The sequence below is a fragment of the Bufo gargarizans genome, chromosome 1 (assembly GCF_014858855.1).
Source record: "Bufo gargarizans isolate SCDJY-AF-19 chromosome 1, ASM1485885v1, whole genome shotgun sequence".
Lineage (NCBI taxonomy): Eukaryota > Metazoa > Chordata > Amphibia > Anura > Bufonidae > Bufo > Bufo gargarizans.
Genome location: NC_058080.1, coordinates 744,798 through 772,616, shown reverse-complemented (window position 1 = coordinate 772,616; position 27,819 = coordinate 744,798).

Here is a 27,819-nt window from a genome sequence, read left to right as displayed (position 1 = left end):
TTTTTTTTGTATCTCTAAAGTCTAAGAGTCATTTTTGTTTTTTTATCCGATTATCTTATGGGGGCTCATTTTTTGCGGGATGAGAGGACGGTTTTATTGGCACTATTTTGGGGGCTATATGACTTTTTGATCGCTTGCTATTAAACTTTTTATTATGTAAGGTGACAAAAAAAATCTCTTTTTGCACTTTTTTTTTTGGACCGTGTTAATCTGGGGGGTTAGGTCATGGGGTATTTTTATAGAGTAGATTATTATCGATGCGGCAATACCTAATATGTCTACTTTTAATAAATTATTTTAGTTTTTTTGGGTGTCTCAAGTCTGAGAACCAGTTTTTTTATCCAATGTCAGTGCTAATTTGGGATATAAATTTAGTACTCCATGGAAGTGTGATACTCACTGAAGCAACCAATAATGCAGAGGCCCGGATGATCGGGGCACGTGTCACATTGAGTTGTGGTGTCCTTCCGTATCCCCCTCCTGTGACACACTCTGCACCTTTTTGGGGTTTGTCCCTTCTTTCCAGTATGGGGACCACACCTGGAAAGTGTTGGCCAGGGACGATCCGGGCGCCTACAGTTCCCGAGGTGCTCCGGCCTGCTCTTTCCCGGTCCGAAAAGATCAGGGCCTTGAGGACTGCCTCATAGAACTGAAGGAATGTCCCTGTGTTGACAGCGCTCCGGGACAGAACAAAAGAGTTGTACATTGCAACCTGTACCAAGTAGACCGCAACTTTTTGTACCATGCCCGGGTTTTGCGCTTGCGTTATATGGCTTGAGGACTTGATCAGAGAGATAAACTCCTCCCATATACCGATTGTAGTCGACGATACAATCGGGCCTGAGGACCGTTGCCGCGGTACCTCGCACAGGGACAGGGGTGATGCCGTTACCATGAATTGTGGACAGCATAAGGACATCCCTCTTGTCCTTATACCTGACCAGCAACAGGTTTCCAGTGGTAAGGGCACGGGTCTCACCACTGGGGATATGTACCTGGAGGGGGAGGGCAGGGAGGCCGCGTTGATTTTTCAGCACGGTCCCACAAACGGACGTGGATCTGACGGCAAGGGACAGGAAAAAGGGGATACTGGTATTAAAGTTATCCACGCAAAGGTGGTAACCCTTATCTAGCAGTGGGAACATAAGGTCCCACACAAGTTTCCCGGTAACACCCAGAGTGGGGGGACATTCTGGGGGTTGAATCCGGGAATCTCGCCCCTCGTATACACGAAATTTGTAAGTGTACCCTGAGGTACTCACAAATTTTGTATAGCTTCACGCCATACCTCGCCCGCTTGGAGGGCACATACTGGCAGAAAATGAGTCTCCCCTTGAACGCAATGAGGGACTCATCAACTGCAACCTCCATTCCAGGTACATAGGTCTCCATGAATTTGGCCCCAAAGTGATCGATGACCGGCCGTATCTTATACAGACGGTCATGGGCAGGATCACCTTGGGGGGGACATGCTGCATTATCTAAATAATGCAGACATTTCCGGATGGCCTCAAACCGGGAGCGTGTCATGGCCGTACTGTAAAGTGGGGTCTGGTATAGGACGTGCCCACTCCAGTAATGCCTGACACTGGGTTTCTTGATCAGGCACATATGCAGCACGAGGCCCCAAAATGTCCTCATTTCGGCTGCACTGACCGGCATCCAGCCACCGGGCCTGGCCAAAAAGGAGCCCGGGTGTTGAGCAACGAACTGTTGGCCTACAGGTTCGTCTGCTCCACCATCAGATTTACCAGTGGGTCACTGAAAAAATGACAAAAAAAGTCATATTCAGTGTAGCCCACTGTGGAAATCTGGATTTCTGATTGGCCTACAAAATCAGGAATCACTCTGGGCTCTGGGCTACACCAGACTAGTTCACCGGCAGGGTGCTCTGGTGGATTTAACTGGTGGGCCGGAAAACTAGTACGAGCCCCAGAGCTGCTCGTACTAGGCTGGGCCACAGGGTCCCTAACATGGCTGTCCCCTTGCTCCGCCTGGCGGCATCTCCGCCACCTTGGGGGCTCATCATCATTGCTAGATGATGAGGAGGACGCGGATGACAACAGGAATGTGGGGTCACCCTCGTCCTCACTGGGACTCTCGGAGTCGGAGGCAAGCTGAGCGTATGCCTCCTCGGCCGAGAACGTCCGGCGGGCCTTAGGGGAGTGTGTGTCTGCGTGTGTATGTGCATGTGTGTAAATCTTTATTTGATGTGCATGTGTGTGGGGGCACGGGTGTTTACGAACTCACCCTAAACTAACAGAAAAAAAGAAAAAAAACTAAACTAAAAAAAAAGCCCAAAAATGTGAAAAAAAATTCAAAACCGCTGATCAACCATCCGAAGTTGATTAGTGGTGGGGTGTGCGATTCGCTAACAGTGTCCGGACGCTAAGAGTGCCGGCCACAGTCAGTGTACACATAAAAAAATAAAAATAAATACTGCACCCCAAAAAAGTTGGAGGGGGGGCAGGGGGGGGGGGCAAGCAGCAGCACCCCTGGGGGGTCTAGTGTCACACAAGTTTGTCCAACTAACCTTCCCTTTATTTTCCCTGCCTAACCCAAACTTTCCCTTTGCTTTCCCTATGTACCTGCGGTATAGATGATTTGAGCAGGCACTGGGTTCCGATCACCGCCCGCCGGGCGGCAGTGATCGGAACCATACATGACATACCGGTACGTCATGTGTCCGTAAGTACCAGGACATCATGACGTACCGGTACGTCATGTGTCCTTAAGAGGTTAAATATGCTGCAGGGCCCAATGTCATCAGAAGGCATCAGATGCTATTGCAAGCTGGAGAATAGGGCTCACCAAAGTGAAGCGAGTAACACAATTATTAATAAATGTTGTATGTTAAAGGAGTTTCTGGGAGTAGAGTATTGATGACCTATCCTGAAGATAGGTCTTTAATATCTGAAATTTGGGGGTCCAACATCCAGCATGGCCACCAATCAGCTGTTTGAAGAGGTTGTGGTGCACTGGTGAGCGATGCAGCCTCCTCACAGCATATCAAGCACGGCACTATACATTGTATAGTGGTTGTGCTTGGTATTGCAGCCGAGGACCATTTACATATACAGGGAGTGCAGAATTATTAGGCAAGTTGTATTTTTGAGGATTCATTTTATTATTGAACAACAACCATGTTCTTAATGAACCCAAAAAACTCATTAATATCAAAGCTGAATATTTTTGGAAGTAGTTTTTAGTTTGTTTTTAGTTTTAACTATTTTAGGGGGATATCTGTGTGTGCAGGTGACTATTACTGTGCATAATTATTAGGCAACTTAACAAAAAACAAATATATACCCATTTCAATTATTTATTTTTACCAGTGAAACCAATATAACATCTCAACATTCACAAATATACATTTCTGACATTCAAAAACAAAACAAAAACAAATCAGTGAGCAATATAGCCACCTTTCTTTGCAAGGACACTCAAAAGCCTGCCATCCATGGATTCTGTCAGTGTTTTGATCTGTTCACCATCAACATTGCGTGCAGCAGCAACCACAGCCTCCCAGACACTGTTCAGAGAGGTGTACCGTTTTCCCTCCTTGTAAATCTCACATTTGATGATGGACCACATGTTCTCAATAGGGTTCAGATCAGGTGAACAAGGAGGCCATGTCATTAGATTTTCTTCTTTTATACCCTTTCTTGCCAGCCACGTTGTGGAGTACTTGGACGCGTGTGATGGAGCATTGTCCTGCATGAAAATCATGTTTTTCTTACCTTGCAGACTTCTTCCTGTACCACTGCTTGAAAAAGGTGTCTTCCAGAAACTGGCAGTAGGACTGGGAGTTGAGCTTGACTCCATCCTCAACCCAAAAAGGCCCCACAAGCTCATCTTTGATGATACCAGCCCAAACCAGTACTCCACCTCCACCTTGCTGACGTCTGAGTCGGACTGGAGCTCTCTGCCCTTTACCAATCCAGCCATCTGGCCCATCAAGACTCACTCTCATTTCATCAGTCCATAAAACCTTAGAAAAATCTTGAGATATTTCTTGGCCCAGTCTTGACGTTTCAGCTTGTGTGTCTTGTTCAGTGGTGGTCGTCTTTCAGCCTTTCTTACCTTGGCCATGTCTCTGAGTATTGCACACCTTGTGCTTTTGGGCACTCCAGTGATGTTGCAGCTCTGAAATATGGCCAAACTGGTGGCAAGTGGCATCTTGGCAGCTGCACGCTTGACTTTTCTCAGTTCATGGGCAGTTATTTTGCGCCTTGCTTTTTCCACACGCTTCTTGCGACCCTGTTGACTATTTTGAATGAAACGCTTGATTGTTCGATGATCACGCTTCAGAAGCTTTGCAATTTTAAGAGTGCTGCATCCCTCTGCAAGATATCTCACTATTTTAGACTTTTCTGAGCCTGTCAAGTCCTTCTTTTGACCCATTTTGCCAAAGGAAAGGAAGTTGCCTAATAATTATGCACACCTGATATAGAGTGTTGATGTCATTAGACCACACCCCTTCTCATTACAGAGATGCACATCACCTAATATGCTTAATTGGTAGTAGGCTTTCGAGCCTATACAGCTTGGAGTAAGACAACATGCATAAAGAGGATGATGTGGTCAAAATACTCATTTGCCTAATAATTCTGCACGTAGTGTATGGGGCTGAGCGGCACATAGGTTATGTGACCCATGAATGCGACATCACTTGCCTAGGAATAGGTTGCAATCAAAGAGCTGATCCGTGAGGTGACGGGAGTCAGATTCCCACTAATCAGACATCGATGACCTATTCCGATGATAGGTCATTAATATTCTACTCCTGGATAACCCATTTTATGATTTCAGTAGAGTAGAAGGAATGGAACATCTGATGCTGCTGGTGTTAGGCTATAATGCATGTCTGAGACAATATTTTCCAGTTTTCTGCTAACCATCTGATGTAGACAGGCTGGAGGAGAACCTAGCACTTCCTGGAAATGTGGAAACAGTGCTAACCACTACATTCCTACCTAGCCTGATCATGGTCTTAAATGAACAGCAATAAAGCATTTGCTTCATATATGTTTGTAATAGATTGTTCCAGGATGTTTTTCGGCTGATGCAGTACATATGCCTTCACAGTATATAGCATCATCATAACCAAACTGTTAGCATTTCAATTAGAGCAATTTGTTAAAGCTAATTCAGTGTGTATTGAGAGATGCGGCGAAGCTTTGAAGGTACGGTAATTTGGAGCTTCAAAACAAGTTAACGCAGAGTAACCTGTTCACCTTACCCTCTCCTGGGCATTTTGGAAAGGAAAAATATATCCGTGACGGTTCTTTGTTTATTTTCAGATTGGTGCACTGTTTTCCACCACTGACCTTGCAAGCAGATATAAGCCTTCCAGAGTCCACGACCTGGCAGTCATTAAAATCTAATCACACACTAGGCAGACTTCCATATTCATTAGAAGAAGAAGAAGATAGATTTGAACATGCTTTTGAAGTGACCAATGCATTCATCAGCCAATTTCCTTTCCTTCTCTACAATCTCAGCCTAGTTAGGAATATTAATTGATAAATTGATACTGAGTCTTTTTGTGCAAAAGGCATTAGCATAATAATATTACAATGCAGTATGTTTTGCACACATAATAGACTTTTTCTAACAGTTGGAATCGGAGGCTTCTTTCTAGTTGGATGAAATGGAAATATTTGCCATAAAAGATGTAACAGGTTAGCATAGAGATTCTATATGTAGACTTTGCACTGGATAATCTGGATAGCAAAATGTAAGGGACCCCAGGTTTTTACTCTTTCACCCTTGTACAGGGATCTTGTCTTCTGTGCCGGATTGTGTCTGCAGAATAGTCCTCAACACGTCAGCAAATATACCAGAAAATATAGGGCAGAGAGGTCACCACTCCAAACTCACTCCAAGGTTCTTTTTTTAAATGGATTAGTACGATACTGCTCAGATGGACAGGTTGTTCCTTGTTCATTGAAATAAAGATCAAGCGCATGTCTGTTGTTATATTGTTACATTATGCAGACGTGTTTGCTCAACTCAGGCGGGTTAACCAGTACCAGGCTTAATTAGTGTAATGTTTGTAAGCTGCATGCATATGGGAGGTATCTATTGCACCCCTGTATATTTAAGATTTGTAGTTTTTATGATATGACAATGACGAAGGATGATTGGATTCATCTCAAACGTGTAGGTAAATACGAAATTATTAGTGTTAATAGAATCAAAGCCAAACAAATTGACTTCGATCCACAAAGCTGAATTTCCTCATACTTCTTGGTGAAAAGTGTCTATTTTTCCTGAAATGGTGGATAAAAAAAACCATACTAACCTAGTCCATTGAGGCCATCTTGATTGAAGATACTGAGCAAAATCTTGCGCAGCGGTGACATGTGACGAGGCCAGCACGATGGCGAGATTTTAATCAAGATGGCCGCAATGGCCTCTCTGCGAGCAAATGGATATGTTGAGTATGTTTTTTTTTTTTTTAAACTTATTAACCCCTGAAAGCCCTAATGTCACGGAATGTGTACAGGTAACAAGGCAAAACAACATGCATAAATGACTCGCTGGATCCAACAGCTAAGGAACAAAAGGGAGACCCCTGTAGAAGACCTGGCACTTTCCCTGGCTGCTTAGCCTATGCATAGATCCGAATGGTGGAGGTATGCATATCCACGTACCTTGACTATATAACCCCTGAGCACCCTACAATAGTGAGGGGACACGACCACCGGCTCCCTACACCAGACACGGAGGGAGTCAGGGTCACCTGGGATCCAGCAAACAGAAAATAACAGATAACAGTTAACACTTAACTTTGTAGAGGAGAGGAGAACCAGATGGGCATGCACACATACTCCAGGAAGAAATATAAGCCGCCCAGAAAAGCCTTCTGGGGAAGAATTTAAAGGGAAGCAATTAGTCCAACACATGACAGCTGAGAGAGGCTAAGGAGAGGAGGAGCTGAATACCACAACACAGAAACTCAAAGAGGAGGTTCTGAAAGGCCTCTGTCAGAGCTTCTCAGCTGTCTGGTTGTGACACCTAAATTGTAGCATAAAAAGTTGCGATCAGTAATGAACGTGGAATCTGAGGGGTTTAATGATGGCGATCGGCGTTCCCCGTCATTGCACTCGCCACATAGAAAGGAATGTGCTTTGTGACAAAGTAAAAAAAGTAGTCGCTTTCCTCGTTGAGCAACTGGTGGATACCGAAGTTGCTCCAAGTGCCCTGAAAGTTAATATATAACCCCCTCTAGCCTCCTAGAACTCAGAATTTTTAGGAACACTGTTGTTGATGTCTGAGTGACGCTGACACTCAGACAAAAATTGTTGCTTATCAGGGGCAAAGGATATTTAAATAAACACGATGTTATGGGATAAAAAATAAATATAAATGTGTCCAAAAATTATAGGTTGACAGGCTCGGAATGCCTGTCCGTATGACATAAGTGTTGACATAAGTGTTGATTGTCAGAAGAAAAAGTCAAAAAAAATTCTCTCTTCTAATTTGGAGCAGCAGCAGTGCAGTGTGGATGTGGAGAGGGTATGGTACAGATATAGTAGAAGAAGGAGTAGCATAGCATGAGACATATAAGACTGTCTATAGGTAGTGGTGGCAATAGTAGTAGTAGTAGGGATTGTGGTGGTAGATGCTTTGTGTTAATGGTGGTGGCAGTAGAGAATTAACAGTTAGGGACAGCAGCCATATGGTTCATGTTGGCAGAAAGGCTCCAGCATGATGGAGGCAGCAGCAACCTTATGGAAAATGATGGCCAGCAAGTCACAGCAGTAGCATGATGGTGACGGTCGCTTGATGCAAGCAGCAGCAGCCGTACTGAACATGATGGTTGAAAAGTGGCATAAGTGGCATGATGCAGGTCACAGCAGCAGCTGTACAGAATGTGATGGTAGTTAGGCAGAGAGACAGCAACGGTGCCATGATGGGGCACTGCAAGACGATGTGTATTTATAGGAATCAGCCTGAGCTGTGAGAAAATGTCTGTATTGTTGCAGTAATCATATACATATGGTGCTTAATGAAATGTAACCCCCTCTCCCCAAAAAATAAAATTTAAAATGTTAACCGTGTGATAACTGAATACAAGTAAACTAACGATTGAGGCATTAGTGGCATGATGCAGGTCGCAGCAGCCATACAGAACATGATGGTGAGCAGATCGCAGCATTGCCATGATGCAGATGGCAGCAGAAGTCACACAGAACGTGATGGTAGGTAGAAAGACAGCAACAATGGTAAGATGGGGCACGACCGGCAAGGCAAGGTCTATGCTTGTGAATCAGTCGAAGAAGTGTGAAAATCCTCCTGAATCCAAGCTTGGTTCATTTTGACAAAACTGACGTTTTGGACACTGGCAGAGGACCACTTCTGGCCACTGTTCAAGTCTGCCTTCCCAGAAATCCATTAATATTGGGGCCTGAACCTGGATGTTGAAGTGAGTGCTGTTGGCTTACTGACTGGCCTCTGCTTGGTGCGGCACGTGGAAAAACTACTCCATCATGTTAAGGAGCCTGAAATGGCTGCTGCCACTGCTGCTGTGGCTTCTGCTGCTTGTGGACATGACTCTGCAGGGAGCTGAGAGGGGCTTTTCTTTCAGACATGCTGGCTGCAGGGATCTGTTTGCTGTAAGCTGCAGAAAGCTGAGTACACAGTATTTCCTGGTAATAACATAATCTGCTCTCTCTTTCTGCTAGAGGAAAACTGTGAGGAATGTGGAGCCATTTGCTGTCAGCTAGCAGAGGAAGCAGGCCACCAGGTGGCCCTGCTTCAAAGTGCGGCCACGTGTTTATCTTTCACACCACACTCAGCCACACTGGTAACTCAACTTCTTTGGCAGAATGAATGCTGGCGGGGGGCTTGGGTGGTCAACAGAACAAAAGAATCCCTCAGACATCATGGAACAGGGAGTTCACAAGGGATTATGAATTACTCGTCCATCACAGAAATAAACCAGTTACATATCTGCAACCCTGGGACCGAGACACACATGCTCCTGGTCGTCCTTTGCAGGTAGCAGGCAAGGTAGGGGAGATACGGAGAACTCCCAGTAGGAACTAAATAACGGTGCCATATTTGGTTTCCATTTGTAGCCAGAACCCAGCCAGATCTGTTGCTGTCAGAACCATCTCTCTATAATCTTCCCTTGAGGAGCTATAATCCATAATGGGTTTTTGGATTCTTAGCTGCCTCACCGGAGCAAGGGTGAGTGGGCTCCTCTCCTGGGAGGTAGGGGAGTGACTACATGTGAAAAGGCTCATGCAGGCTAGGGTCTTTCTCTGAAGGGGGGTCACGTTGTGTAACGTGTTTGGAGAGACCCACACACAGAGGGCATTGCTATTATGAAGGGGCAACGGATGGCATTACTATGATGAAGGGGACACAGATGGCATTACTACTATGAAGGGGGCACAATGGGCATTAGAACTGTGAAGGGGGCACAGTGGGCATAACTACTGTGAAGGGAACACAGATGGCTTAAATACTATGAAGGGGCACAGAGGGCATTACTACTGTGAATGGGGTAAAGAGGACATTACTATTGTGAAGGGGGCACAGAGGGCATTACTACTGTGAAGGGGCATAACTGTTATGGGGCGCAGTGAGGACATAACTACTCTGAAGGTAGCACAGAGAGGGCATAACTACTTTGTAGGGGGCACAAAGAGGGCGTTACTGCTGTGAAGGGGCAAAAAGAGGACATTACTACTGTGAAAGGGACAGAGAGAGGGTATAACTACTGTGAGGGGGCACAATGAGGGCATAACTACTGTGATGGGGCACAATGAAGGGATAAGTACTTTGAGGGGTGCACAATATAGGAAAAACTACTGTGAATGTTGTACAGTGAAGGCATAAATATCGTAAGGGGGCACAATGTGGGTATAACTATCGCAAGGGGGCACAATGTGTATATTATTAGGGGGAACATACAGTATCTGGACATAACTACTGTAACGGATCACCTGGCACCCCGACTGAGTACATCCGTTGCTGGATGCTCCTAGCGTTTCCTGAGGTCTCCAAGCACTCTGGCAGACACCACCATCACCGAACCGAAGAAGCATATAAATCCTCTTCAAACATATGAATGCTGTAGACAGTGGAATAGGAAACCATACGAATAGGTTTACGCTCCTAGCAGTCAAACTGGAACAGCATACCATAAATCCTCCCCCAAGAATGAGACGACACTTCACTTTGAGGGTTAAACAGGAACTGACTGTACTTCACGTACAGCCTCTTTTATTCACAAACCACCAACATAGTACTGCCCACAGGGTTTTGAAATACAACCAATCAATATATTACAACATATACAATGTAAGTACAGCAACCAATCGTTCACGCCCCTAGGGGAACAGAAGGGCGACTGCTACACAGGACAGATACAACACATCCCCACAATGCATCATGGTTTCCTCCTCTCTGCCCTGGAGACAACCGAGGAGCAATCCAATTATCTCTCAGGACAAAGGGAAATCGCCAATACACATGTGGAGACAACAGGACATCACCATTTAAACACACAATGGGACAATAGAACAATGGGGCAATAGAAACACACCCAGCATATTCCTCCCCTCTGTCTATCCACTCAACTATCTCCCAAGCTGACAAGTTATACTTATTATAAGTTGTTACAACTTTGTGAGTTTACATTGTCCATACATATAACTTACATCAATTTAACCAGTATAACTTGGGGACAAACCTATCCAAAATTCACTTGAATAGGTTCAGGGGTTTAAAAGTTAGTATGGGCCATAATCCTGAGGCAAGAGGCTGGTAAACAGGCCTCTCCAAAACCCAGTGGCGAGGTTGGTTTTGCCACACATCTCCCCCTCCCTGTCACGGCTGAGGATGGGGGAAATCCTCAGCCGTGTGCTGTTAGAGGATGTCCGGTCGCTGCTTGGCCAGGACCACAGCATTAGGGAGCAGGTCACCTCCTATTGCGTCCCTAACGCTGACCCTGTCTCCTGTCAGTATGAGCCGACCTTGATGGTAGGAGGGCTCATACGCCGGAACCTAAAGTCCCTACAAGCCCTCAAGTCGGCCCTGACCTAGGTGACAGAGTAGGACAACCCACTCCTCCAAGACAGGGAGGATCAGGAGTCCCAAAGGCCAAGCTGTAGAGAAAAGGGGAACACAAATGCAAACCAATGTATATGGCAGGTGCTGCACTAGTTCCAGCCACCTGCCACAGCCCTGCTGACTGGATCAGTGTGCAGGAAATCTGAAGTCCACAAATAGCAAACCGAAGTCAGCACAAACTCATCCACACACCGGAACCCAGATACATGGCAGCACAGAAATATACAAGAAAGCATAAACCGAACATCACACAGACAAAGACAAACTGAACATAAACTTATGACCACAGTGGTGGCTCTCACAGGCAGATCAAATACACAGGAGGCTGCTCCAGCTAGCAGGGCTGAAGCAACCTACTGAAGCCTGCAAGAGACTCAGGCTATATAGGCCAAAAGGCCACACCCACCGGTCAACCACACCCAGTGACATCACACACACTGGGAAGGAAGTTAACCCTTCCAGCACACAGAAGGGAAAACACACATATAAGGGGAAGTGCACACAAAACATAATACACCGTGCACACAACACACACACCTAACAAAAAGGGAGTCAGGTGAGACCGCATGCCAGGGCAGCAAGCTGCCTAGCGACGCTCAGGCTGCTCTGCTGCAAAATACCACGCTAGTTGCCTGCGGCAACCACAAGTGAGGCCACACACCAGCGGCCCTCACCCATGGTTGAATACCCATAGAAAACCGCAGGCAACCGCATGCGGTCAAGGAGTCACGGTCATGGGCATGGACGTGACACTCCCAGGGAAGACTAACCAGATACCTGACCTCACGGTCAGTACCTGAGTTAGTCTGGCAGTCCAACCACAGCCCAATACTAGACCTGTTGAATCTTGGGGCCTGGCTCTGTTCTATATGTCCCCAGCTGTTGAGTGGGCATCTGCTACTCCTTGCTTCCTTGTGGTTCTCCAGCTTGGAGCTGTAGGTACTTGGTGGGCAGAGGCCGACTGCGCTCTGCCCAGATGCCAGCTCTTCCGCTGGGGATGCCTGTGGGAAGTCATTCTCTGGACAAGAGGATAGGGCAGAGGCCGACTGCGCTCTACCCAGATGCCAGCTCTTCCGCTGGGGTAGCCTGTGGGAGGTCGGCTCTGGAGAAGATGATAGGGGAGGGCAGAGGCCAACTGCGCTCTGCCCAGATGCCAGCTCTTCCGCTGGGGTAGCCGGTGGGGAGTCAGCCTCTGGACAAGAGGATAGGGGAGGGCAGAGGCCGACTGCGCTCTGCCCTGATGCCAGCTCTTTTGCTGGGGTGAGGGGGGTACAAGCCAGTCCTGTAACAAGGGGGTCGGTGGAGCAGAGGCTAGCGGCTCTCTGCCCTGATGCCAGCTCTTCCGCTGGGAAGGGATCAGTGGGTATTGCAGGCTCATCCCCTGCCCCCAGAACTCGGTTGGAGAGATCAGTGGGTATCGCAGGCTCATTCCCTGCCCCCAGAACTCGGTTGGGAAGTAGCTGGGAAGGGGAGGGCTCGCTTACCTCCTCCTCCTGGTATCCCTGCGGAGATGGCTGGAGATCTGGACCAACCGTCCAGCATCCCTGTAGGACTGTCACCGAACCCGCGGTCTCATCTGCGCCCGTGTAGAGGGGTTTGTGTTCCCCTTTTTCCGGTATCTCTGGCTGCTGTTGGAAGGTGAGGCCGGTTGCCTCTCCTCCCCAGGACTCTGGTTGCTGTAGGGACCCCGCATCTCCTCCCCCTGGAACTCAGGTTGCTGCTGGGGAGAGATATAGTAAAGGAAACCACGGCACTCGTTTTTCGTATATTTGAAAATTTATATTTTCATTTCATAATATTTTATATCATATTTCATTTCATCATTTGTAATTTCATTATTATTTTTTTGTTAGCATCCAGGAATGCACAGACTTGGCCAACGTTTCGGTCCTAGTATGGGACCTTGATCACGGCCTTTGTCCTAGCTGCATGTTGCCTGCGTTGGACAGCGCATCCAACGCAGGCAACATGCAGCTAGGACAAAGGCCGCGATCAAGGTCCCATACTAGGACCGAAACATTGGCCAAGTCTGTGCATTCCTGGATGCTAACAAAAAAATAATAATGAAATTACAAATGATGAAATGAAATATGATATAAAATATTATGAAATGAAAATATAAATTTTCAAATATACGAAAAACGAGTGCCGTGGTTTCCTTTACTATATATTACCTCAAATTACCATTTAGCACCGTACCAAAACGACACAAGAGGAGTGCCGTCCAACCCAAGCAATTCGCTGCTGGGGAGAGAGACCGGTTGTCTCCTCTTCCTGTGATATGTACTGCCGCTGGAGATCTGGGCAGGCGGCCCAGCATCCTTGTAGGGCAGGTAGAGAGACCTCGGTCCCATCTCCACCTGCCATCTGTGGGTCCTCCTAGGACCAGTCTGTGAGGTCCCTCAAAATTTGCGAGTAAGGACCACCTGGGTCCACACCTGGCAACTCCGGCTGCTGCTGAGGGTCTGGCCCAGCTGCCCAGCATCCCGGTGGAGAGCCCTTGGTCCCGTCTCCACCTGCCTGTTGTGGTTCCTCACAGGACCAGTCTATGAGGTCCCCTACCTCTGTAGCTGGTACTGAAGCAGGGGATACTTCAGTTTGGGCTTCCCAGCTGTAGGGTTGTAGGTCTGGGACTGCCACCCAGCTCTCTGGCAGTGTATATTGGGACCGAATTGAGCTAAAGAGGTATTGGTAGTCCTGCTCCAGCTCCCAATCCTTTATCACTAGAGATGCCAGGTCTTGTCTCACCTCTCTCGCTGTAGCCCAATCATGCATAGCCTCCCTGTAGTCATAGATATCCCAGAACCGGGACTCTCCAGCATCTCCGAACTCCGGTTCTGCGAAGGCCTCAAACAGGCCAGGGCCATCATAATCCTCACCCTCGGGTCTGTCGTTCTCAGCCATAGAGGGAGAGTGCCGAATCACATACCACCAGAGTGCCTGGTAGGCGTTGTCTAGCCAACGCTCCTTCCATACCAGGCTCTCCAGTTCTGTCACCCACTCATTCAGGGGCTTCTCTCCCAGAAGGGGCATTCGCAGGGCCACTCACATCCGCAACTGCTGCTCCTCACTGGGGAGACACTCGCCCCGCCGACGCTGTACATCTTCCAGGGCCTCGTGCCAGACGCCTTTCCGGACTGCATCCCTCCAGTCTGGGTCATCCTCCTCCTCGTAGTGGAACGCTGTTCGAAGACTAGCCGATTCCATCCTGCTGTAGCCAGGGGCGCTGTACGGATACTAGCGTTGCCCTCAATTTTGTAAATCCACGAACGGTGTCTCCGAGCTGCTTCTCCTCTCACTAGGACGCCATCCTACTGCTTGCCACCAATGTAACGGATCACCTGGCACCCCGACTGAGTGCCTCCGTTGCTGGATGCTCCTAGCGTTTCCTGAGGTCTCCAAGCACTCTGGCAGACACCACCATCACCGAACTGAAGAATCATATAAATCCTCTTCAAACATATGAATGCTGTAGACAGTGGAATAGGAAACCATACGAATAGGTTTACGCTCCTAGCAGTCAAACTGGAACAGCATACCATAAATCCTCTCCCAAGAATGAGACGACACTTCACTTTGAGGATTAAAACAGGAACTGACTGTACTTTACGTACAGCCTCTTTTATTCACAAACCACCAACATAGTACTGCCCACAGGGTTTTGAAATACAACCAATCAATATATTACAACATATACAATGTAAGTACAGCAACCAATCGTTCACGCTCCTAGGGGAACAGAAGGGAGACTGTGACACAGGACAGATACAACACATCCCCACAATGCATCATGGTTTCCTCCTCTCTGCCCTGGAGACAACCGAGGAGCAATCCAATTATCTCTCAGGACAAAGGGAAATCGCCAATACACATGTGGAGACAATAGGACATCACCATTTAAACACACAATGGGACAATAGAACAATGGGACAATAGAAACACACCCAGCATATTCCTCCCCTCTGTCTATCCACTCAACTATCTCCCAAGCTGACAAGTTATACTTATTATAAATTGTTACAACTTTGTGAGTTTACATTGTCCATGCATATAACTTACATCAATTTAACCAGTATAACTTGGGGACAAACCTATCCAAAATTCACTTGAATAGGTTCAGGGGTTTAAAAGTTAGTATGGGCCATAATCCTGAGGCAAGAGGCTGGTAAACAGGCCTCTCCAAAACCCAGTGGCGAGGTTGGTTTCGCCACAACTACTGTGAAGGTTGTACAATGAGGGCAATACTACTGTGAGGGGGCACATTTTTCTTTTGATATTAGGAGGTTGCCAGAGAAAGGACCCGCCCCAGGTGCTAAACACCTTAGGCATGCCACTGCAGGTCACCATTCTAGCCAGTGTGCCCCAGGCAACAGTTCTTTCAAACTCCACCCCACACTGAGGTGTCATGGCCGGTGTCACAGTTATCATCATCATCCTCTTTCTCCTCCATCTCTGACTCCTCTTCCTCCTCCTCAAGTGGCAGCACCTCCACCTCCCCCATGGGAATTTCTCATTGTGGGTCCCCAACAGCTACAGGGCCACCTGTTGCATGAATGTCAGCGTCGCTTAAAAAATACATATGAGAAGGATGAGGGACAACTGCAGCATGAACAACATAAGTTGCCACTGCTCAACCTGGAAACAATACATGCTCCCTGCTGAGGTGGTCTGGTACATGACCAAATCATTCATGGTTTTCAGCTGCTCGTACAGATGCTCGAGTATGTGCAATGTTGAATTCCAGCAAGTTGAAACATCGCAGATTAAACGTTGTAGCTGCATACCATTCTAATGCTGCAAATCCAGGGGAGAGTTCCTTACCATGTAAGAATGGCTGAAAAGAGGGATAGTCTCCTGGACATTGCCAGCATCTTGTGTAAACTAGTGCATTTTTTTTTTTAAAGACAATGCAGGGAGCATGTGTTATTTCCCTCAGGTTCAAAGTGGCCAGGATGTTGCACCCATTGTTGCTGACCACCTTGCCCAGTTAGAGATGTCTAGGTAACAGTCAGCAGGATGTTTGCTGCTTGATGTTCTTGAGCAACTGCTCACCGGTGTGGCTACTCTCTCCCAAGTTAATCAGCTCCAACACAGCATGGCAACACTTGACTTAACACCTGTGATAGCTGTGCCCTGCTGTTGTGCCCTGTTGCTGTTGGGGACGGGATCGTGTCCACGGAGGAGGAGGTGGAGTGCCTGATAAGTACCTGCTGTGGGAGTCAGCCCCATGATATGGTGAAAGAAGGTCAAAAGGACCTGGCCATTTTGTTGGGGTGCTGCCTCTCCACTGCGGCTAAAAGCATTGGCCCATTAGGCAGTGAAAAAAATGTACTGTCCCCATCCATAACAGCTTTTTCTGGTGTCGACTGTGAAGTGCAGTTTGATGCCCAGCGAGAATCACAATGAGTGGCCCACATTCTCTGCAATGTGAGAGTACAAGGGTCTACTACAATGATACTACAGTGACTGTACAGCCAGCAATGTGGCCAGGTGGGGGTTCATTTTGTAGACAAACTAATTGCTGTTGGAGAAAAGTTATTTCATGGTCAAATGTTCCATTATAGATGTCTCACAATGGAGCCAAGGACAAGGAGGAGTCTTAGCAGGAGAAGAAGAAGATGATGATGACAAAGATACTGTACTGCTTGGGGATGTACAAACAGGACCATACTTGATCCGATAGGGAATGCTGGCCAGTTGTACTTTTGCAAAGATCTGGTGATGTCGTCTCATGTGCTGCAATAAACCTCTGGTACCTATGATTTGTTTAAATGGTCACGGCTTATTTTAATCCTGCAGATCTTAAACACCGCTGTGATTTTGATTGCCCTCCTTTTGGAGAAAAAGCCCCATATGGGAGTTGCCCACACAGAGCTACAGACAGCCAAACTGGGCTTAGATCTACCATGTTTTGGGTCTAACTCATCTGCAGCGTCCATGTTATCACCAGATCCTGAAGCAGAGGTGGGTCTGGCTATTCTTTAGGAGGTACGTGACCTCCGCTTTATATTTATCTTTTCCACTGATGTTGCCTCCTCCTCAGCACCCTCATCTGGCTCCCAGGTCCTTTTCTTATACTCTCTGCCGCTTTATCAAACTGTGAGATATCATAATGGGCTCATGGGCCCATTCCCTGCTCTGCCTCGACTGTCACTATCACTGCCCCCACTATCAATGCTGTGGCAGTGAAGACTGAGAGGACTCCACTGAAAGCCTTCTTTGAGGCTGCAAGGAGGAGGGACAGGGGGAACCTCTGGCTTTACGGTACGGTGTTGGACTCTGAAGTCACCACCACATCATGCTGCTGAGACTGAGAGGAGGAGTGAGCCATCCAATCCACAATCTTATTCTCTTTTTCCTGAACTATAATGTTGCACTTTTCCAAAGCCAGCAGGGATAACTGCAACATACTACTACCACTACTGCTACTAATCACTCCTGGCTCTGGGTCTTTCGTTTGGAACAGTTCTGTAGATAAGACATTTTTGGGCCTCTCGGATGTTGTGCACTACCCAATGTATTGGTGTAGTAAACATATATATATATATATATATATATATATATGCTGCTTATTTAAATTGACCCCCCTGAAAAAAAAATATATAAATAAATATTGCAACTGTGTGGAGAAATAAATGAACATTAATGGATGATTAAGGGCCATGTCTCATGCTCAATTTCACGTTATCACTGACAAGTAGATTGCTGCTACACATTGTGTATTAATGCAGTAATCACATATATATGCTGCTTAATAAAAGGAAGAAGTCCAAAAATATATATTATTCATTTTCAACCATGTGAAAACTGAATATACGTAAACAGACGATTGAGGCCTGCATCTTAATATTGCGTTAACACTCCCTGGTAAATTGTTACCCTAGCCTGTCTACTGGTGTACTGATCACTTAAATACTGGTTTAATTAAATTCAAAAAGTCCCTAAAATGTAAATTGAAACTGTGTGGAGAAATAAATGAACATTACCAGATGATTAAGGACCAGGCCTCATGCTCAATTTCTCGTTATCACTCACAGGTAGATTGATGCACTACCCAGTGTCTTGTAGTAATCACATACTGTATATACTATGGTTTAATTAACTCTAACAATCCCCTAATTTTTTTTAATTGCAACCATTTGGAAACTGAATATACAGTACATAAATGGATGATTGAAGCTTGATGCTCAATTTCACCTTAGTACACACAGGTAGATTGCTGCCACACCTTGGGTATTGCTGTAATCACGTATATATGCAGCTTAATTAAATTTCTCCGCCTGCTTAATTCATAAAGTGGGGGGAGCAGGCAAAAGTGATAACAGTGTCATCCACAGATCCCCTCCATAACAGTGTCATCCACAGATCCCCCATAATAGTGTCTTCAACAGATCACCATTAGTTCAAAACCCACCAAAAGCACACCTTTTGGTTCAATAATTTTTTTTTCTTATTTTCCTCCTCAAAAACCTAGGTGCGTCTTATAGGGCAAAAAATATGGTACGTGTACTTCTCCTTTCGTACGATGCTATACTTAGTTTCTTTATGCTGAATTCCATACTATAAAAACATGGCTATAGCATCATTTACAGGAAACATTGTGTCTGTAATTCACAATCAATTTGGCCCTCACAAAACTGTGATAAGAAGTCCATGTAACATTCCTGTTCATCACACTTAAAGGCTAGGGACACAATTTAAATCACTGCATTTTAGTTATTTTGGGTTAAAAATATTTTTTTTCAATTGATCTTTATTACGTTCAAGATTTTTTTTTATTCTTCAGCCTTCCCTTTTTACTGTATCTGTAGACTGTTGCGTTCTGCTTTAAGGTGAATGCTTCAAGGAGCTGCTCTGATGACTCCATGTGTAGCCCTTATCTCTGAACTGCAGGCAGCTCATAAACACTCTTTTCTTCAGTTGATAAGAATGATTTTTGATTGTGATTTTTTTTTTCTGTTTTAGAACTATTTTCTGTCACTTGTTATTTATTTTTTTCAAAACACAACTTGGTCTAGGGATGTTCTTTTCAGACATTTTCCATAGATTTCTTTGTAAGAAATGTCTGTAAAATATACATGAATTAGATGGCATTTCTGAAAAGTCACAAAAAAAATTGATAGAAGCTTTAAGACTCAATCAGAAGAAGCAATGTTCACCTCTGAGTGCTGTCCAAGTGTGTAACACACACAAGTCAATCGACCAATTGGCATAGAAAATTTGTGGCACAGACCTTTAGTTTGTGCAGAGAATGTGGCAGGCTGCACCACACAGATCTGATTTTGCCCATTCTAGTAAATAGGTGCAAAGAGAAACGGGTACAGACATGGACCCAATCTGTGTGTAGTTCATGTAAAGAGTTTATCCATTTCTTCTAGCAAGTTAACAGACCATTTGGAGCTCACTTATCTGAATAAACCGAGACTGGAATCACACTTGTTCTATTGACTCTGTTTTTTAGCCAAAGCCAGAAGTGAGTCCAAACATAATATAAACAAGTAAAGGAGAGATTATATGATTATGGGGAGTCAGATATCTTGGGCCCTCATGACCCTAAGAAAGAAAGTGCTGCAGGGCTGATTTAGCATTGTGTCACCTTTTAAGTTGAAGTTCACCCAGCTGTGCATGGAAATGCAGCGAGCCCCATTCCCTTGGAAGAGGTCATACCGCAGTTCCATGCCCAGTGGGAGAAGCTGTGCAGAGATAAAATGCAATGGGGTTGCAGTGCTAAAGTAACGCTGCATCCCGTCATGAATTAGTGCTGCAGGCCTTCATTATCAGGTGAGGATCCAGGGTATCCAGAAGAAGTGATGCCATATCCCAGCAATCACTTTGTAAAATCGGACTACCCCTTTTATTGCTGTAGAGTTGTACTATGGAAAGCTTTTTACCTGTTTGTTTATTTATGGTGAACAGGAATTGCACAAACAACAATATCAATAACAATAAAAGGAAATGACATTTCCCAAAAGGAAAACTTCCCCTAGCAAATAACACTGAACAATGTTAAAGCGAGACGCTATAAATGTACCATGTCAGCCCTGGTTGCATGCAAATCATTTTCTTTCCGCTCTGCTCTAATTGCATTGTCAGTATTTAAAGGCAACCTCGTTTCATTGTTCCTAAGTCATGTTCTATACATATTTTCAATACAAATGATTTTGCAGTCCTGTGTGGGTTATAGGACAAATGGAAATGAAAACATAAATTCACAAAATATATCTGAAAGTGGCTTTTCATGTGCAGAATAATAAATGCACAGAACAGCCTCTAGGCAAAGTTGTTGAGGCAAAAAAAGTACTGGTGTCATTGAAGAAACAATTAGAATCCTTCCTTGGGGAAATGAGGTAGGGAAAGGATGTGTCTTGATAGACCAAATGACCTTTACTAACTCTCTGAAAAAGCTCTCGTGTTCTTTATTATTCTGTGGAATAATGTTTTTGCAGATTGTCCTCCAGCAATATAGAGTTCTACCTGAATTTATTCTCATCACTCTCTATCCACCAGAGATGATTACATAATTTAATGCTTGAAACACAAAGCTCCTTTTCTAAACGCTGCATTTACAGGTAGCATACCATTATTATTATCTTTCCGATTTTGCGTTTCACTTTGATTTCTTCCTAAGGATTATTTATCAAAGTATCGCAAAGGTGCATGTGATAAAATGTGGAAAGGATTTTTTTTCCTGATATTGACATTAGCTAAATATATAGAAAGATTTCCGAACTAGGTCATATATCAGCAGTGGCGTAGCCTGGGGGTGGGGGGTCTCGGGGGGCTGTTTCCTTGGGAGCACAATTGCAGGGGGTGCAAGCAGGGCCGCACTGCCAATTAGGCGAGGTGAGGCGATCGCCTCAGGCGGAGCCGCCCAGTTGTGACAAGTGGGGGGCAGTGGCAGGACATAGGGAGATGAGTGCTTCCTTTGTGGAAGCGCTCATCTCTATAGTCATCTGTATCGCCGTCCTAAAGACAGCGATACAGATGGATGCTGCGGAGCAGGGGTGAGGCGTCTCCCTTCCCCGTTTCTCTGGTAGGCTGCAGGCACTGGCACATGATTGGGGGGGCATCTATAGGGGGCACTTCTTACTGGAACATTATTGGGGGGCACTGTGGGGGCATCTACGGGGCACTTATTACTGGCACATTATTGGGGGGCACTATGGGGGTACTTCTTACTGGCACATTATTGGGGAGCACTATGGGGGCATCTACTGAGGCCATAAAGAAGGGATATTTTATATAGGGGGCACTATGGGGGAAGGGGTGAGAGAAACACTATGGGGGCTTCTACTGAGGCCACAAAGAAGCGCTATTTTATATGGGGGGCTCTGCATAGGGGCATTTTATACTGGGACACATTATGGTTAGTACTATTGGGAAGAGGGAGAGGAGTACAATGGGGTCATCTACGTGGGGGCACTAAGAAGGGGTATTTTATACTTGCAAATTATGGAGGACAGTAAGGGCATCTACTGGGGCACTATATATGGGGCATTTTATACTCGTACATGATGGGGCACTAGGATAAAAGGGGGAGAGGAGCACTATGGCGGAATTTACTAGGGACACTATACTGTATAGGGGTATTTTAAAAGGGGATATTTTTTGCACTGGCACACATTATAAGGGGGAATTTTTTATACTGTCACATTATAAGGAGAATTATTACTACTGGGGGGAATTATAGTGGGTGTTATACCTACTGGGGGAACATGATCTCTAGTATGGACACTATGGGAGCATTATTACTACCATGTGTGCTCTAGCAGAGAATTATTACTATTGGTGGGACTTTCGGGAGCACTATTATTATGAGGGCACCTTGGCACAGTATCAGCTTATCACAATTATTTTTGGGGGACGTTAAGTTTATACTATTAGTGTCAGGGGCACTATTTGCTGGATGCAGTTATTTTAGGGCCCCGTGTGACAATAATTATTGAAGGTGGCATTATCTTTGTGGTACTAGTATTATCAGGGGGTTTATCTGTTTCTGCAGTATAATATTGGGGAGCACAGCAGCACAGTATTGGGGGTGGTAGGATGATTTGTCCAGAAGATGGGAGGATGATGAAAAAATTGTAAACAATTTTTTTTTTTTTTAAGGGAAGTTGAGAGATCCACTCACCTCTGTTCCCTCAAGGTAGGTGCTGTCACGGCCATGGTCTTGGTCGTGACTCCTGATCCGCATGCCGTTGCCTGCGGTTTTGGTTTGGTTGTTTAACCACAGGTGAGGGCCACTAGTGTGCTGCCTCACTTGTGGTTGCCGCGGGCAACAAGTGTTGTTTTGTCGCAGTATAGCAGCCTGAGCTGGTGCTAGGCAGCTTGCTGCAATGGCATGCGGTTACACCTAGCAACCTCTCTGTTAGGTGTGTGTTTATGTTATGCACTTTGTATGTCTGGTGTGCACTTGGTCTTATGTTAGATTTGCACTGTGTCACTTCCCTTCACTGTGGCTGCCCGTGGCAACGTTTGTATGATGTACATGTGGTGGCAGTGTCTCGGCCTTCTGGCTGACTCCCAGGACATGGTTTCCACCCATGTCGTTGCCAGCGGTAACATCCGCAGTGTGATGTGCATTTGGACACTTCCCCTTTAAGTGGTTTCACTCCCTGTAAGTGTTGGAAGGGTTAATTCCATCTCCTTGTGTGTCTGTGTGGGTGTGGCCACTTTGGGCTATAAAGCCTCTTTGGAGTTCAGTAGCTGAGGGGTTCTTCAGCCATGCTTTGCTGGAGACACCCTCCTGGTAATTCCACCTGCCAGTGGGGGCCACCCTTGTGGTCATAAAATTATTGTTATATATTTTTATACACGATGTTCTGTTGATGTTTTCCTTTGTGATGTTATGCACCTATGGATCTGGGTTCCTGTGTGTTTGTGTGTGTGCTGTGTCCACTGGTGTTTGGGTGTGGACACTTGCTGTATTGCACGGGATCCAGTCTGTGTGTCTGTGGCAGGTAGGTGTGGAAGTGCTTTTCATGCTCCTGCCATATCCATAGGCCGTTTATGTTCTCTTCCCTTTGCAGCTTGGCTAGTGAGACTCCTGTTCCTCCGTGCCTAGGAAGAACAGGTCGTCTTACCCTGCTCCTTGTTCCAGGGCTATCCTGAGGGCTAGCAGGGACCCCAAGGCATCCGGTGTATGAGTCCTCCCACCTTCAGGGTTGACTCATATGATTAGGAGTCAGGGTCAGTTTAGGGACGCGATAGGAGGTGACCTGCTCCCTAATACTGTCGTCCCGGCCAAGCAGCGCTTAACATCTTCTGGCATCGCACGGCTGAGGGTTTTCCCCATCCTCAGCCGTGACAGGTGCACCAACCAAAATTTGAGAACACCCCTCAAAAATAGATTAAAATATGGAAAAAAATATGGATGGGCACTCGTATATGGAGATATAGGACACAATTTATTCATAAAACTTGCAATAAAATCACAATGTAAGAATGGGCAATATAATAGAAAACAGTAAAATAAAATAAGAAAGAATTGATGTATGTGCCGTTTTTGGGCTGAGGCTGATAGCTCAAAAATCCTTACTTTAGATTTCCCAACACATGTCTTTGATTTGGGGGGAGGATAAGTGACGCGGTCAGCCTCTGCTCAATTCGGCAATATTTTCCTGTAATTTCATAGATATAATAATCATTCACCAATCTTTAATAGTTGCCACTTATAGTGGTATAATCAGTCCTATATTTGGATAATAAAACGCACAATTGTGCTTGAATGCCGCTGAGTATCATATATCAATTCAACATATATCCAAGAATAACGTTCCACATATATATTGTTTCCTGTGCATTTGATTTTCTTTACAGGATGTGTCCAGTCTCTTTTATATCTGTGGGATACTGTTACAATGTCATCAGAATTCAATTACTGAGAACAAGTCCTTAGTGTATATTTTGGGTGCAGTTCGTTGCTTCCCCTTCTAATATCTTAGTGTAACGTCTCACAAATTTTTACCCACTATGTGAACTTACCTTTGCCTGTGTTCTTTGACTTGATGGGACTTGCGGATGAATTTGTGCTCCACGCTGTATGCCGGCGTCCCAGCTATGGAGTTAATCGCGTCCCACGTGTCTCTCACAGCTGATTCCATGATCCGACTCGGTGTGAGGATCACGTACTTTCCAGGCGCAGGTAAATGACGTCTTGAGGTCTTTTCTTATGGAATGGAGAAATTCTGTTTTCTTTACAGTGCACTTGTATCCATAAAAAGCGAGGTATTTATCCAAGGTACCTCTGGTGCAACCAATTACCTTCAGAAGTCACATAATTATTGTAATGATGTCCACCTGTGTGCAGTCTAAGTGTCACATGATCTGTCATCACGGTTGAGCGAACCCGAACTGTAAAGTTCGGGTTCGGACCGAAATTTAGGATTTTTTAACCCCGAACCTGAACATTTCAGTAAAAGTTTGAGTTCGGTGTTCGGTGCTTTCTTGGCGCTTTTTGAAAGGCTGCAGAGCAGCCAATCAACAAGTGGCTAACTGTCTGACCTTAGAAGCCAGTGATTGGCCAGTGTAGCATGTGACCCAGCCTCTATATAAGCTGTAGTCACGTAGTGCTGCACGTCACTCTGCTATGTTTAGTGTAGGGAGAGGATGCTGCTGGTGATTTCAAGGATTTTGCCCTGAATCTAACTCAGCGATCTACATACATTGTGTTTTGTGGGTGCAGGGCACAATTTTTTTTTCCTGTCCTGAGCACATTGACCGAAAAAAAAAAATATATACTTTAATAAGTCAGCTAGGTGGGCGGCGGCAGCCAATTTATGCAAGCTCAGTGCCAATTTTTTTGGCAATATATAACATCTGGATTAGTCAGTGTGGAATTTGAGCTAGAAACACAGCCATCATTTTCTGGGGTTTTAAAAACACACTTTTTTGACAAAAAACACTATTTTCAGGCCTTGCAGCATCAGCACATGTGAAATTACAGGCTTATATACTGCTGTCAAATTCCGTTGTTAAACAAACACTCGTTTGGGCAAAATTTTTTTAGTTGGCAGCCTTTGATGCAGATGTCATTGTGAGATACACCCTTAATACATTTGGGTTAGATTCAGAGATTTGAAATGCCGCCATTTGGTGCACCAATCTTTAATTCAGGCCTACTTGTGGGTCAGGCCGTGTGAAATGCACCCTGTAAATACAGGGCGTATATTCTTTCATTAATAAAACACCCTTTTTGGGGCAAAATACACAATATTTCAGGCCTTGCAGCATAAGCACGTTTGAAATTCCTGGGTTACATACTACTGCCATATTGAGTTATTAAACAAACACCTGTTTGGGCAAAGAAAGTTTATTTAGCAGCCTTTGCTGCATATGTAATTGTGAGATACACCCTTAATACATTTGGGTTAGGTTCAGAGATTTGAAATATCGCCATTTGGTGCAACAATATTTAATTCAGGCCTACAGTGGGTCAGGCCGTTTGAGATACACTCTTTACATACAGGGGTTTGATTCAGGCATTTAAAATACAGCCATTTTTTGCAAATAAACCTTTAATTTAGGCCTAGTCTGGTTCAGGCCATGTGAGATACACCCTTTACATACTGTCGTTCTATTCTACTATGAATTAAACACCCATTTAGGGCAAGATCCTAAATTCGAGAAATATGAGGAGAGTGTTAAATAAGAGACGTGGCCCAGGTCGTGGTGCTGCTGGTGGAGCTCCTGTTGCAGGGAGAGGACGTGGTCGATTTGTGCCAGCTACACGCACAAGTGAAGCCCCTTCCTCAGGTGCGAGTAGTCTGTACTGCTTTTTGATGACTCTGTTAGCAGGGTTTCCCAGGGCCATCCACCTAGCCCTTACCCAGAAGTGGAAACGATGCCCAACAACTTATCTTTCAAGATGAGTACATGGGAGGACCATCGCAGCACATCTCGGATGATGACGAAACACAGGTGCCAACTGCTGGGGCTTTCGAAAGTGTGCAGACTGACAAGGAAGGCAGGGGTGAAGACTGAGTGGAAGATGATGTGGAGGACGATAAGGGTCCTCAAACCCACATGGAATCAAGGTCATGCGAGTAAGCTATGTTGTTCGGAGGAAGAGACGGTGGTCGCACAGAGCCACCAGCACAGCAGAATAGGGAGCAGGGTGCAAAAGTGGAGCGGCCATGCTCTAGACAGTACACCCTTCTACTGCCCACCGCAGCAAGGGACCGAGCACACCAAAGCGAGCTCGAAGAAGTTCCCTGGCGTGGCAGTTCTTCAGACAATGTGCTGACGACAAGAAACGAGTACAACCTGCATAACCAGGCATTTAAGTGCAAAGCACGAGCTGCAGTGGAGTAGACACCTCAAAAACCAAGAAAGGTCTCTGGCTCCTCCTGCTTCCTCTTCTGCTGCAGTCTCCGCCTCTTCATCCACCTCTGGAGTGACAGTGCCACCTGCCACCCCGCTAACAGAGGATCTGCCAGTAACAACAACACCTGGGTCACCAAGTATCTCCACAATGTCCCAAGAAAGCGTTCAGCTCTCCATCTCCCAAACGCTGGAGAGGAAGAGGAAGTACCCCTCTACCCACCTGTGATCCCTAGTCCTGAATGCCAGCATTTCTAAATGACTGGCCTTTGAAAAGCTGTCATTCCGTCTGGTGGAGATGGATAGTTTTAAAGGCCTTATGGTGGTGGCTGTCCCACAGTACGTCGTGCCCAGCCGCCACTACTTTTAAAGGTGAACCATCCCTTCCCTGCACAACCAAGTAGGGGAAAAAATCAGGTGTGCACTGCGCAACGCCATCTGTGGCAAGGTGCACCTGACTACGGATAAGTGGACCAGTAAGCATGGTCAGGGACGTTGAATCTCCATAACAGCACACTGGGTAAATGCAGTGGTGGCTGGGCCTGAGGCGGATAGCAGTTTGGCGCATGTTCTTCCACCACCGAGGAATGCAGGGCGCTTCAGTTTGCCTCCTGTTGTTTCCTCCTCCTACTCTGCTTCCTCATCATCTACCAGCTCCTAATCCGGTCAGCGTAAAACCTTCACCACCAACTTCAGCACAGCCAGGGGTAAACGACAGCAGGAAGTTTTAAAACGTATCTATTTGGGGGAAAAACCCTACACCGCGCAGGAGCTATGGACGGGCCTTGAACAACAAACTGATGAGTGGTTTGTGCCAGTCACCCTCAAGCCCGGACTGGTGGTGTGGGATAATGGGCAAAATCTCGTAGCAGCTCTGGGACTAGCCGGTTTGACGCACATCCCTTGCCTGGCGCATGTGCTGAATTTTGTGGTGCAGAGATTCTGTAAAAATTATCCTGATATGTCAGAGCTGCTGCATAAAGAGCGGGTCGTCTGTGCGCGCTTTCTGCGTTCTCACCCTGCTGCTGCTCATGTCAGTGCTGCAACGTAACTTCGGCCTTCCCGCTCACCGCCTCATATGCGACATGTCCACAAGGTGGAACTCCACCTTGAACATGCTGGCCAGACTGTACGAGCAGCAGCAGGCAATAGTGGGGTTTCAGCTGCAGCATGCACGGGTGAGGCGCTTGGCAGAACAGCACCACTTCACCACCAATGACTGGGCCTCCATGCGAGACCTGTGTTCCTTGTCGAGCTGTTTAGAGTACTCCACCAACATGGCCAGTGCCGATAACGCCGTTCTCAGCATTACTATCCCACTTCTATGCCTCCTTGAAAAAACGCTCCTGGCGATGATGGAAGAGGATGTGGCACAGGAGTTGGAGGAGGAAGAGGGATCATTTCGTA